Raw genomic sequence first — 14,151 nt, 5'->3', positions numbered from 1 at the left:
TCGACAACAACACATAAATTACAAACCATGTATATCAATGTCTATCGCAACATAAAGACACGGGAGAATTAAAAACACTATAACCCCAAGGGCGAAGTAGAAGAAAGCAGATTCCTCTGGTGGAAGTTGGAAACGGAGAATGAATGTTACGATAGTAAGAATGAGGACAAGGATCAGAACTGGATTAAGCATTTTCACAATCGTTTGAGAGTATGGATCAAGAAAGAAAGAATTTGAGTGGTGAAAATAATAGAACGGAAGAAGTTCATTTATAGAGAAGATACCAGACAAAGCAATCGAGACAGATAATCGCATTAAATTAAAGTGGATCCTAATATTCCATAAATCTCGAAGAATCAGATCTTATAGATTTCCAAGATTTTCTTTAAATCCCCTGAATTCCGGAATTCAATCTTGGCTACGTCAAAAGTTAGGACGAAGCTTTTCACTCTTTCGTGATAGCTTCACTTGTATGCTTCGAGTAACTGAATTGTCTTCTTCGTATTACTCATTAATGATAAAACTCTATTTATCAACACATATTCGTCATGAAAACATTTTTATTGTTAACCATGACCACCTCACTCAAATTTCGGGACGAAATTTCTTTAACGGGTAGGTACTGTGATGACCCGGGAATTTCCGACCAAATTTAAACTTTAATCTTTATATGTTTCCGACACGATAAGCAAAATCTGTAATGTTGAGTCTCGAAAAGTTTGAAACTATATTCATGTACCCTTTGACCATTTCCGACGATTCACGAACCATAGTTTATAAATAAATAAGTATATATATTGTATAAATATTTAGTTATATAGTTAGTAAACATTACATAAATAATAGATGGTAACAATAAAATATTATAAGTAAGTACAAAATAAAATAAAATATTAATATTATTATTACTTTCATTAGGATTAAAAATATCAATATTAATATCAGTATTATTAAGTTAATACATAATATAAATAAAGATGAGATTTGTTAAGCATAATCTATTACATTAATATTATTAGTATTATGCTCATTATTAGTATCAATATTAATATTAGTAATATTGATATTATTATCATTATCAATACTTCTATTATTATTATTATTAATATTATTTTGATTATTAATATTATTATTAATTTCTTTTATCTGTATATTTTTGTTTTATAAAAACTAATAATATTATTATTATTATTATTAATATATTTAGTATTATTTATAAATTCTTAATATTAATATTAAATATAAATAATATGTCATAGGATCCTTTTTCTGTTGAGGTCCCAAACGAGCTGTGTTAAATTGATTCTACAAATCCCAACCTTTGTACAAATCAGAAATCAGACAAATATATAATCTAAATTTTGTTAAGGTCTTTATCCACTTTAATTATTTTATTTTATTCTATTCCTGATCGTGACTTAATTCTTTGACTTCAACCAAACAACTTGATCAAGTATTTCCACAAATTTTGTTACATATCACAATCAAGTTATGTAGTTAGTATATTTTCTTTTGTTCTTGTCTGATGTTGTTATCCATCATAATCAAATTGTAATTCTTTTTCTTTCTTTGTTCTACTTTTATCTATTCTATCTATTATACATATCTGCACTCCATATAGACCACATCTCTCTCTATATCTCTTCCTCTATTATTCTTGCTAGAGAACGACCATAACTAAACCACCATCCCCTCGTGAGAACCACCCTAACAAAATACAAATGTGCTCGAATACTTATTGCTACTTCATTCTGTTTTGTAAATTAAACACCATAGCCACCTTATACTTCTTCACTTCAAACACTTGAAACCACACCTTCGAGTTGTATCTATTTCTTGTGCAACTCCATCATCAAATCGTTATATTTATTGCTACTACCTTCCCACTCTCAAAAGTTCAAGAAGGTTAGTAAAAGATGCATATTATCAACCTATTTCAATTGTCACCCATTGCAACCCGTCATCAACTTCAACCACTTCACAAAACTATCAACTATCATCATATTATGACTACTGCTATTAACCGTCTCCTTTTACTGCCATAACTCACGAACTACAATCTCCATCTTTACTCTCTCTCTCTCTCTCTCTCTCATCCTTTCTTTTAGCGAAACATAAAGAACACGATCTTATAACCTGCCATTGATGCTGCTGTATCTTCTGTTTCTGTTCGAATTAAACCCCATCAACACCATAAACACCGTCACCTGCAATATGTCTTCTACAGCTGCGACGGCTTTCTGTTTCTGACTCACTGTACGTGTACGATAGAGAAAAATTTACAATTAGAATGATAGATATTAGAAGGGTGAATGAATGTTTGCTGCTGCTACTACTTCAGTTTAGGCAACAACAAAAAAATAGTGAAGGAAGATTGGGTCGATGATATAACAAGAGGTTGATGATAATATGTATAGGTACATATATAATAATAATAAATTTCCTTTGGTAACCACTCCACTTATCTTGCTTTACTTTTTCGAATAGTAGAATAATTCGAGTATAATCCATTAGGTGAGTTGTCGATTTTTTTTTCTATGAATGGACACGTGATAATGCTAATCAAGTGGGGTTTTGGTTGAAAGAAATATAGAACAGATAGATAGACTAAATAGATTTAAGTAATGAATTAAAGCAGAAAAGAGGTAGTAGAGGGACGGTTCTGTGGTGTCTTCGTTTACCAGAAGGTCGCGAGTTCAATCCTAGATTACTGCAAAGGAATTTTTTTTATAACCAACTGCTATTGAATCAGGTTTTAGTAAATGGGTTGATTAATTGTATTTGGGTTTCTTGGGCTCATGCAATGGTTTTACAATGCTGAATGCCGAGTTATATAGGATTGGGTTACGAAAACATACAAAATAACAGAATTGGTCGATTGGTTAGGGGATGTTTCGAGTATTCGAGAGGTCACGGGTTCGAGCCTGGTTCGGGGCTCTTTCTTTTTAAAACAGATTTGTGAGGTAGTTTTCTATTTTAAAATTTTTATTATTATTATTACTTATTGTTATTATTATTGTTATTTTAATTATTATTATTATATTAACTAATATTAATATCAAAATAAGTATTAGAACAAGTATTATTATTATTGATATTAGGAATATTATTATCATTCTAAAATTTGTAAGATCATTATTATTATTAAAAGTGATATAAGTGTTATTATTATTACTAAACATTAGTATTGGAATTAACATTATTATTTTTATTAATATTAGTATTAGTATCATTGTTATAGTTATTAGGATTATTATTATTATTATTATTATTATTATTATTATTATTATTATTATTATTATTATTATTAACATAAGTATTATTATTAACAATATCAATATTAGTATTAATATTATCATTATTAATAAAGTTATTATTATTATCATTAGTAGATCATTAATGTCAAAAATTATCATTTTTAACAAATAAATATGTTATACATAAAAACACACTTATTACATATAATATAATTATATTGATATTCCATATAACTATATACATAACATATTAACATTATTTATAGAAATACTTATATATAACAAATTAAGGATATTTTTATATAATGCTAATCACATATATATAGGTATATTAATATAACTAAATATATAGATATTAAACATTTTGAATATATACACCAACTAAATAAGTATAATATATAATTTAAGTTATAATATATAAACTTGTTCGAATACGATTATGTATATTAATAAATATACAAATTATATAGGTTCGTGAATCCAAGGCCACCCTGCATTATTTAATATAGTCATATGTATTTTTACTACAAAATACATTAGGTGAGTTTCATTTGCTCCCTTTTACTCATTACATTTTTGGGCTGAGAATACATGCGAATGCTTTATTAACTGTTTTACAATATTTATATGCGTGAGTTTCATTTGCTCCCTTGTACTCATTACATTTTTGGGCTGAGAATACATGCAAATGCTTTATTAACTGTTTTACAATATTTATATGCGTGAGTTTCATTACACCCTTTTTAAATGCTTTTGCAATATATATTTTTGGGACTGAGAATACATGCGCTTTTATAAATGTTTGACGAAATAGACACAAGTAATTGAAACTGCATTATATGGTTGAATGATCTATATCAAATATGCCCCATTTAGTCTGGTAATCTAAGAATTAGGGAACAGACAACCTAATTGACGCGAATCCTAAAGATAGATCTATCGGGCCCAATAAGCCCCATCCAAAGTACCGGATACTTTAGTACTTTGAAATTTATATCATGTCCGAAGGAGGATCCCGGAATGATGGGGATATTCTTATATGCATTTTGTTAATGTCGGTTACCAGGTGTTCAATCCATATGAATGATATTTTGTCTCTATGCATGGGACGTATATCTATGAGAACTGAAAAATGAAAATCTTGTGGTCTATTAAAATGATGAAAATGAAATGATTACTATAAACTAATGAACTCACCAACCTTTTAGTTGACACTTGAAAGAATGTTTATTCTCAGGTTTGAAAGAAATCTTCCGCTGTGCATTAGCTCATTTTAAAGATATTACTTGGAGTCATTCACGACATATTTCAAAAGACGTTGCATTCGAGTCGTTGAAGTTTATTAGAGATTATTATTAAGTAAATGACAGACTAGGTCATTTATAGTTTGGATATTATGAAATGGTATGCATACCTGTCAACTTTCGATGAAATGAAAGGTTGTCTTTTAAAAACGAATGCAATGTTTATAAAATGTACCATATAGAGGTCAAATACCTCACGATGTAATCATATGTAATGTTCTCGTCCATATGGATTTGGTTGGGGCATCACAGACATCCCCACTAGTCGCGCTAACATTTAACGAGTGTTTAATACTTCGTAAACATACGCACTTGCCAAGTGTACTTTCAGGGGGTGATATATTATTAAACGTTAAGTTAGTTACCGAGTGCCCACGGTTGAGCATATACTTAAACATACTGATTTGGATTACTATTTTGAAATGCTCTTTGTAGCACTAAAATCTCGTGGCCTACCTTACATTACTGTTATACTTAAACTATAGCTCACCAACCTTTGTGTTGATGTTTTAAGCATGTTTTTCTCAGGTGCTTAAGGTTACTTGCTTCCGCTGTTGTGCTAGTCATGCCTCATAGACTTCCGCTGTGCTTTCTAGAGTTGTCACCGCATGAAACATATTATCTTGCATTCAAACTTATATACTTTTGAACAATGTTTTGTAACTACCATTGGGGTCACATACAATTATTTATTGCTTCTACTTAGTGAAGCATGCTTTTGATGTAAAACATTCTATGTTGGTTAAAACATCACTTTATTTATGAATGCAAACTCTTTTTGAAATCACATATAGTACTTAACCTTGTAATGATCCCGTTGTTGATGGTCCGTACATAATGATTTAGTACGGGGCATCACATTTGGTATCGGAGCATTAGTTGTAGGGAATTAGGATGCATTAGTGAGTCTGGACCGACCGGAGTAGGATTCACTAATAGGACTAATCTACAACTTGCTAGTTTACTTGTTTCCGCAGAACTTACTGCATGTTGCTGCTTGCTTTTACTGCTATATATCGCATAATGCTACTTGCATACACTACTGCATGATGTTATCTACTTTCGATTGCATGCTACGGTGTTATATTACTGCATGTTACTGCTTAGTTCTACTGCATGCCACTACCTACTTCTACTGCTGTATGAACTTGTTGCATGCTAGTGTTACCTTTTACTGCTATGCAAACTCGCTGTATGCTTTTGCTTACTCTCGCTACTGCATGCTACTATCCCCTTTTAACATGTTACTTCGGTATGATACTGTTACTATTGCCGTGCTACGTACTGCTGTAAACGATCTAGGTTGCTGTAGTTGTTATGCCTGATTACACGCTTGCTACATGTCTATTATTCGCTGTACCGACGTGGAGAACTTATCCTTCCCAGTTCAGATGTTTTCCTGAACTATTTTCCCGCTCGTCTAACCCCAAGAACTAGTAGTGTAATCCACCTGTTACTACTGCTCCACCATTTCAGAGATCAAAACATTACTTCACGCGATCTAGAAGATTGTTCAGTTGACACATACCCTGTACGCTTTCATGACCGTCACTTAACTCTTTCATTCTTTACCACTACTCGATGATCTAACGACACTTCTGGACTTAGGTCCCTAACACTCCTAGACATTGGATAAGTGGGGAGGACATCTCCTTTCACAAGGTCATAGTATCTTCTACTGATGCTCAAACACATCGTATTACTACTTGCTACACGTACAACCCGACGCGAGACCCAGATTGAATATCTAGAAGGAACCTAACAATGTTACCTAAATCCGAACCTTTGAAGAAACTTCGGGACATTTAGGCATTAATGCATAATCTACGGAACCTACGCACCCACATCGAGAAACTGTGAGATTAGTTATGTAGATTATGTTTGAGATGGCATAGATAAAGCACCGTTAGATGAAATTGAGTAGAACTTGAAGTGATCACGTTACATTGCCCATATGAAGTGATATTGGAATGAACGTACGATTTAGTACAATATAGTGACGCCAGGCTAGCGTGATTATATTGAAGTAAATCATGCAGAAGTTCCAATGTTACTACAGGAGGAATATGAGGTGATCCAGGGAAAATTTTGTCAGGAATCACTTGAGCATACACTTTGTAGAACTGATAAGAGGGGCCTTGATTGCAGAATTGATAACCCAAAAATTTTCTATAGATATCGACACCCTGGACATTTAAGGAAAAAGTTCTCATATAGAAAAAACTTTAAAATTACCTGCGGTAAAGCAATCGTTATAGAGACTTGCATGGATCCTGATTTTAGTTAGGGTACGTTTCATCACAACGTTTTATTGTCTCAAGGTTGCTTAATACTGGAGCGATAGAAACCTTATATCTAAGAACCTTAGTGTTATGACTAATAAGCCAATAACAACCATGAGGGTTAAGTATTCTATAGGACAAGCAAATGGTAAGCTGAGAAAGATAGAGGAATAATTTAAGGTAGTACTTTAAGATTAACAGGTGAGTCATTTGGAGATAACCTCATATTAACTAAACTTGGAAGTTTTAATGTAGTAGTTGAAAAGGATTAGTTACCTACACACAGGCATATGTTATTTGAGAAGATTGATAAAATTTTCACTGCATTATAATAAGATTGGTTGGAATGAACCTTAGGATTAACCTAACACCCATCAACTAGGGAAATTGGATGCAATAGTTGGGATGAACTTTAAGATTAACCTAATACTCATTAAGTTAGGAAGCTTTGATGAAATAGTTGGAACGAACTAACTTTCAAGGATGAAAGTGAAGGACATTTATAGTAAGAAAATTTTTCGTATATCTCGCGAGAATGGTGAGCCAAAAGCCATCTGAGTTACTACAACAAACCTAAATCCCACAACGGAAGTGGGAAGGAATAACAATGGATTTCATCACGAAGCTACTGAAAACAGTAGGCGGTTGGAACATCATCTGGGTTATTATTGACCATCTCACCAAAACTGCTCACTTTCTAGCCATGAAAGAAACCGATACAATGGACAAACTTGCACAACGATACTTAAAGTAAATTTTATTCTGTTACTTCGAAAATTCAAATTCTATATTAAAGGTTACCCAAGAATCTCATATGACACTCATTCTTACGCAACTCTAAATCCTAACATATTACGAGGAACTTTTTATTCAATGATAACCACAACATCATCCTTCTTACTTCGATATTAGTCATACCAGTTCGAAATTTTCCTAAAATCAATGAGTGGTTAACTCTCATCCTCATACTCTCCCATTCGTATCTCACTTATAAGCAACAACTTCACACTTAAGCATTTTTGGACAAAGGACTTATGCCCTACTAATAGTCGTCAAACACATATAAATTCAATGGTTTTTATTACCTCAAATATCACTCGAAATTTTCAAAAGTCTTTTACTCTATTCTCACCAATCTTTTCCAACTTGTAACCTCCGAAATATGAAAATTTTGTTTGCCAAAATTTTACACACATTATTTTACTGAGCTATCCTCTCAAAACTTTATAAAAATAAATTTATTTTGTTTGCCATTCATGAAAATTTTTGAAATCGTACCCGTTATATAAAATAAAGTAAATGATTACTTATTTTTGACAAATACATATGAAACTTTACTTTCACTCTTACAAATCAAATCTTTCATTCAAACGGATATTATACTTTGAACGGTACGTGTTGTACTTAACCCTAATTTACCAAGAACTTCATTTCTTCTCTTACATTGTCACCATAAACAATTTCTATAAAACTTTCGTTGCTTATTATATAAAACTTTTCGTGTTATTCGTATCCAAGTCATCATAAAGGCTTTATAACCGTCGAAATCAAGAAATTCATGTGTATGTGATAAAGGCACTGACTACCACGCCATGCAAGGCCTTCGAACATCCACATAAACCATTCAAAACTATTGCGTTACCCCATGGATTTATTTCACCACACCTGTTGGAACAATGCTCTTTCTTACATAACACTAAGTCCTAACTCATTCCAAGAAACTCTCATTTAGTAATATTAACACCATCAGTATTCTGACTTTATTATTAGTCACGACCTGTTTGGCATTTTGCAAATTCAAGAAGCGATTAACTTCTCATCCTCGTGCTCTATCCTTCGTACCTCACTCTTTAGCAACGGCTTCGCACGTGAATATTTTGGCCCAAAGACTTGTGTCCTGGTAATTATCAAAACTACATTTATGTCATTAGTTTTCATTACCTGGTAACCGGTCACCCGATGATTCAAAGATTTTCCACTCAACCTTTTTCAAATCGCAACCTCTGAAATACGAAAAGTTATGATTATTAAATTTTTTACACGTTGTTTATTTGTGCGGTCCTCACAAGATTTACAGACAATGAAAGTACTAAAAACTTTTCTGCCACTTATACGATTTATAAAATCATATATGTATAAATTTATACATACTTATTTGATACTAAGTTATATCTTCAAATTATTTAAAAACCGCTCCTTTACCGAGTTATTCAACTTAAGTCAAATAGTTTTATGCAAAATGGTACACGTTGTACCTACTTCTAAATTACTAGGAACTTTGTTCCGTTTATGTTGTCACAACAAACGTTTAAAGGTTTTGCTTTTCAAAACTCCCTCAGTTGATTTTATTAAAGATTTTCGTATTAGACTACACCATGTATGGATCACACTTTTTCTCGCCCTCTGTTAGAGATGAAACTTACTATTAAGATCTTTGTTAAAAACTCTTGAGCCACTTTGGATGGCGGTTTTATAAAATTTGTTAGAAAATCTTTGCACCCATAAAATGTTCTTTTAAAGCTAGACATGACAAAAACGCGGGCCGATAAATCAGTTTTCCAGAGTACACTAAATGGTCACCCCTTGTAGGAAAGGCACTAGGTGAGTTTCTGTTCTCAATACTTCACGGCAAATCGCAACACCCTCGTAAACATCATCTCTATGAATCAGTCTGTTAAGATACAAGAATCATTTTTGGAGATTCTTTTCACTCTGAGTAAACCATTCGTTAGGACCAAGGGTTCACGTATCTTCTCATCCACACATAAGTACACAGATAAATTCAGAACGAACCACTCGAAGAGTTCACTCTCGTTCAAAGACCGCACCTTTCATGCGACTTTCTTTTGGAAATGTAATATAAAATACTTTGAGAATCTATGAATCTTGTTATCCTCTTGGGAGGGAACTGCTTAAAACATCTGCGACACGGATGTGGTTACTCTACACATTCCTTCCTTCATTGGTTGCAACTGTATGTTGCTCTAGTTAACGTTAACCCTAAATTCAACATGTAACTGAAAGGATGAAGTTACATTACGGAACTGTGTTTTCATTTCATCCAAGGATAGGTTCACCTGCAGTATGGTAAACTAGGTGGTATCCCTCATTGTTCATTCAGACCATTATGAAGACACTATGAATAATTATGGCTTGCAAGTCCGAAAGGTCACTTTCAGCTAAAATTTCGATTCACTTACTCAAATGAAACATTCTTAAACATCGAGTTCCTATATCTATGGCCTCCTTCCGAAATTAAGGGGTTGGTAATGAAATGACCCGTTCATATACATTATAAATGATTCACAATAGTTGATTACATTGCGAGGTATTTGACCTCTATATGATACATTTTACAAACATTGCATTCGTTTTTAAAAGACAAAATTTCTTTACATCGAAAATTGACAGGCATGCATACCATTTCATAATATCCACTATCCAACTATAAATTGATTTAATAATAATCTTTGATGAACTCAATGACTCGAATGCAACGTTCTTCGAAATATGCTATGAAAGACTCCAAGTAATATCTTTAAAATGAGCAAATGCACAGCGGAAGATTTCTTTAACACCTGAGAATAAATATGCTTTAAAGTGTCAACCAAAAGGTTGGTGAGTTCATTAGTTTATCATAATCATTTATTTCCATCATTTTAATAGACCACAAGAATTTCATTTCCAGTTCTCATAAATATACGTCCCATGCATAGAGACAAAAATAATCATTCATATGGTGAACACCTGGTAACCGACATTAACTAGATACATATAAGAATATCCCCTATCATTCCGGGATCCTCCTTCGGACATGATATAAATTTCGAAGTACTAAAGCATCCGGTACTTTGGATGGGGTTTGTTAGGCCCAATAGATCTATCTTTAGGATTCGCGTCAATTAGGGTGTCTGTTCCCTAATTCTTAGATTACCAGACTTTAATAAAAAGGGGCATATTCGATTTCGATAATTCAACCATAGAATGTAGTTTCAATTACTTGTGTCTATTTCGTCAAACATTTATAAAAACAGCGCATGTATTCTCAGTCCCAAAAATATATATTGCAAAAGCATTTAAAAAGGGAGCAAATGAAACTCACCATACTGTATTTCGTAGTAAAAATACATATAACGTCATTGAACAAGTGCAAGGTTGGCCTCGGATTCACGAACCTATATTAATTATATATATTTATATGACGGTCAATATTTGTCTAACAATTTAGGCCAAGTCATAGTGTTCCACAATCCTAATGCTCGAGTCTGACTCAACAGTAAAGAAACATGTTATATTACCCATGCTCAGTTAAAATTCTAGTAAAAGGTGACGTGTGAAACAACGTAACATAAATGGTTTCATAATCATAAAATAGTATTTTAGTATTTTGAGAAAGTCAACAAAAAAAATTAACTGAAAAGTTAACGGGAAAAGTCAAAGTTCAAGGTCAAAAGTCAAAGGTTAAAGTAAGAACGAGGTCGCATGCAAAAATACAATAACTTGTACAAAAATGATTTTTCGGTCAAACATGACTAAACGGCCACTTCAGCGATTTTTAGAAAAATTATCGGAACTCCGATTGATAAACGGCCAAAGATAAAAGTTACACATTACCAAAAAGATTAAGCATTAATTTTTACAGAAGTAAACTAAACCTAGACAACTCGTAGTTGCCAACGCGGTTTCGGCGTTTCAAAGTTAATTTTTCAGCTTTAATAAATTTACAAAAGTGACCGAGTAGCCTACTTTGGAGATTTTTAGAAATTTCCTCGAAACTCGGATTGACAAACGGTCAAAGCCTTCAAATTCTCGTTACCACAAAGATATAACATGATTTTTGGCAAAAGTAAACACACATCAGGTTGACCATGACAACTGATACAAAACTGACATTTTTAATAAAAAAGTTTCAGCTCTTTTTAGAATTTTAAAATGTGACCCAACAGTCAACTTTGACGATTTTTAGAAAAATCGTCGAGACTCGAATTGACAATTGGCTAGAGTGGTTTGTTAGACCTTACAGAAAAGAATTCAGTGGTATTTTTGTTTTAATCTGAAACAACGCAGATCAGCGAGAATTTCAGTTTCCGTATCGATGTTTCATCAAAATTTACAAAACTTCTTTTATCCATAACTTGACAACCGTTCAACGAAACGAGACGTGCTTTATATGAAAATTCATCTACTCAACGAGTAGAATCCAAATAACCACTTTTTATTACCCAGAAAATTAGTTCACTAATTATTATCAGCAATTTTAATTACAAAATTAATTGTTTAATTCATAACTTTCTAACCGTTCATCGAATCCATTCGATATCTAAATGAAAAGTTCTTAATTTTTCGCTAGCTTTCCAATGACATGCATATCTTATATCTTATTTCATCCCTAGTATAACAACCTTTAAGATTCAACATAACCTATCTAAGAGCAATATCAAATGTACAAATATGCATAATCCTAATTTCTCGAGCACTAGTCAGGGATACACTATTAGTATGTAAAAATTAAATTATGAGTACTCACGTATCAATATTGAGATTCAATATTGCAGAAAGGTACGTAGACGCAACGGAGACGATAAAACATTAGTTTGACCTCACAAGCATACTCATGAACAATAACCATCACCTCCATAGCCAAAACTCATAATTTCCTTAGCTCTATCCTACTCATAAAACTTGTCTTGAAATGACCCACTCATGACCTTGTCGTAATATTTTAGGTATAATACTAATAATGATAATACTTCTAATAATAATAATAAGATTAATAATAATAAATAAAATAAATTATACGTAATATAAATAGAGATGAAAGTTTTGAATTTGTGAAATGCCTTGGCCGAATTGTTTGATCTTTATAGATCCATTTTTTTTTGTCTCATAGCTCAAAGTCTCAATTAAAATGTTTCCAGCACATAGTTTGCTTTTTACATGGCTGCTAACAATAATTATGTAATATTATTTTATATATTAAATCTTTATAATTAATTAAATATTATATTATATTTACGCTCATGGTAAAAATATAATTTTTACAAAAATGACACGGTCGTGGTCTCACAACTCATGTACCACTTTCGGTTTTTCGGGCGCACTTTCGTACGTTTAGAAAACTAGCTTTTTACGTTACGTGACGTGTACCTTTTACAAAAATTAGACTTACTCAACAATAAATTACCTTTATAAAAATATAACTTATAAAATTGAGCGTTGTGGTCATTTCTTTCTATAAATTAGTGACTCATTGTTTATCAAAATATTTTATTTTAAATTAAACATTTTGTGACACGTACCTTTATTAATAACTAGACTTAATTTATTTAAAAACTAACCCACTCAAAGTGTAACTTAATCTTTTGAGTGTTTTGATCATTTCCTTTTATAATTCATAATCTTGTTATTTAACAAAGCCTATTTATTAATATTAGTTTAATATCAAAACATTTTATGACTAATTTAAATTAAAATTTATAATCTTATACATATTTTTGAAATATTTATCTAATAACATACTAGTTATCCTTTCAAAACTAATTATATAATTTAAGATCCTTTACAAAATCGAAAATCCTATAACGTTTATGCTTTAAAACTTAATTTGATTTCATTCATTTATGCGTAAATGTTTAGTTTAATTTCCTTAACTTTCTAAATAATATATCTTAATATAATATATCAAATGGGTTTACCTAGTCAACGAATCTTATCCCAATTATTCCTTCTATATGATAAATCGAGTATTATGAAATTCGATTCTCCACTAACTTTTGTCTAACTCCCAATAAGTGATACTTTGTTCTTACTTGTAAATCACTTTACCATTTATTCCGAATACCGTTAAAAAAGTAAGGGTTTCCTAATTCAAAGTGGACCTCATAACAGAGACTCATAATCAAAGTTCAATGTATCCGATAATTCAATCATTTGATATTATCTTTTAATCTCGTCGATAAACTTACATCGAACAAATACGTTCATGTAAAGTATTATTCATTCAATACCTTGATAGCATTTCCAAATTCATAAAATAGATTTCATATCTTATATTCATAATAACTAATCCGTTCAATGTTTCATTAATATAACTCAATTTAAAATCAGACATATGTATATGTATATGTATATATTTATTTACACATAATTGTTCGTGAATCGTTTGGCATGGTCAAAGGATATTTGATTACAGAAATATAGTTTCAAAACTTTCGAGACTCAACATTACAGATTTTGCTTATCGTGTCGGATATATATAAAGATTAAAGTTTAAATTTGATCGGAAATTTCCGGGTCATCACATTACCT

This window comes from Rutidosis leptorrhynchoides, chromosome 1, assembly GCF_046630445.1.
Source record: "Rutidosis leptorrhynchoides isolate AG116_Rl617_1_P2 chromosome 1, CSIRO_AGI_Rlap_v1, whole genome shotgun sequence".
Classification (NCBI taxonomy): domain Eukaryota; kingdom Viridiplantae; phylum Streptophyta; class Magnoliopsida; order Asterales; family Asteraceae; genus Rutidosis; species Rutidosis leptorrhynchoides.
This window is presented reverse-complemented; position numbering follows the sequence as displayed.